Raw genomic sequence first — 1,882 nt, forward strand, 5'->3', positions numbered from 1 at the left:
TGAGGTTTTCGTTTTTATTGCTTTTGCATGAATTTCACACATCTCAAATAGAAACATTGTACTTTTGACTCCTCTACATTTCTAGGAAGGGACTCTTCAAATATATTATGAATTAACCACTTAGGTCCTGTTTCAAATAGTGAAAATAGCAGATCTACAAGCTCACAACACATCGCACCGTGACACGTTGTGAGCTTTTATATCGGCTGTAGAAAATCCCCTCCTTAAATCCTCTGTGTGCGTGTCAGATCAAATGAATATCAAATCTCTTCCAAGATGGACACAACCACCCTAGGAAACTTGTGGAAAGGTGTGGCTGTTAACACAGTGTGGCCTACCTTAAAATGTCAGCAGGTATCACAGGAGGTGACTTCTGTCTGCTACGTTGTCCAGAGTCATGAGAATATCCTTGTCCATGGACACCAGCAGCAATGTCTCCTTTAGGGTGGAAAATAAAATGTTGCAGGTCACTTGATGAATGGACAAAAATCTAGATGAATGAACTTAGGTGAGACCAATTATGTGAGACGCACACGCATAGAGTCTGTGTAACAAAGTATGTGAAACGCACAGGCATAGAGTCTGTGTAACAAAAACAGTTTCTATGTCTCTAACCTCGGAGGGTTGCTTTCTCAGGAAGACAGCCTGGCCTGGGGAACTGACAGTATGTGCAGGAACCTGCCCCTCCTCCATAGTGGGGGAAGGGTCAGGCCCAGGTGCACACCTCAATAACATAGTGGTGAACAGTAAGTAACAACATTTACTTTAGTACTGTACTTGAGGTTTTCGTTTTTATTGCTTTTGCATGAATTTCACACATCTCAAATAGAAACATTGTACTTTTGACTCCTCTACATTTCTAGGAAGGGACTCTTCAAATATATTATGAATTAACCACTTAGGTCCTGTTTCAAATAGTGAAAATAGCAGATCTACAAGCTCACAACACATCGCACCGTGACACGTTGTGAGCTTTTATATCGGCTGTAGAAAATCCCCTCCTTAAATCCTCTGTGTGCGTGTCAGATCAAATGAATATCAAATCTCTTAATACTGAATCAAGTAACTTAAAAACTGTCTGAGGTGTTCGCAAAAGTCAGAGTAGACTTTTAAAATGACCTCCAAACATGTATGAAAGTGAAATATCCCTTTAAATCTAAATCGCAGTGTGAGTATGACTCTCACCCACCCTTTCCCGATAAACAAAGCTAATTTGACAAGTCATCCTAATGGAACTTGATAAGTTTCACCTTTCCTGCAAAGGCCCAGAGGGAGAAATTGTGGGCTCACCTATCAGGTCAAAAACCTGGATGTCATTTTTTTGTCTGATTTGAACATCATTTTACCATTTAAGAAACATTGCCAAAGTCCGACCATTTCTGTCCCAGGCTGACACTGAGAAGGTGTGCTATGAGGTTTTACACTCATGTAAGGTCAGGTCAGAATGACAGCTCTTTACCAACTACAGTACCACCAAAATGCACCAAATACTTAATAAAAGACACTAGACCATACCCGTAGGGGGATATGAGCACCCAAAGTGTGCAGTTTGGCTTATGCGCTGAGAACAGACAGTTTATCAGGGATCGAAAGTGAGTTTGTACTGTGTAGTGCAGTGGTTCTCAAACTTTTTCATGTCAAGGACCCCCAAATTGACACGTGTTAGCCCGCGGACCCCCATTTGAAAAGATATGCCAGAGACCCCCATAAGAGAAGATTTGTTTACGGCTCTAGCAGTGAATCTCAACCATTTTCATTTCAAGGACCCCCAGTTTGACATGCATTAGGGCTACGGACCCCCATTTAATGGCATTTCTATCTCTTGGACCCCAGCTTATATCGTAAAATCTATGTTAATTTAACTGTGAGAGTACAAATGGAA

This window comes from Gymnoscopelus microlampas, assembly GCF_963454915.1.
Source record: "Gymnoscopelus microlampas genome assembly, chromosome: 9".
In the NCBI taxonomy this organism is placed as follows: domain Eukaryota; kingdom Metazoa; phylum Chordata; class Actinopteri; order Myctophiformes; family Myctophidae; genus Gymnoscopelus; species Gymnoscopelus microlampas.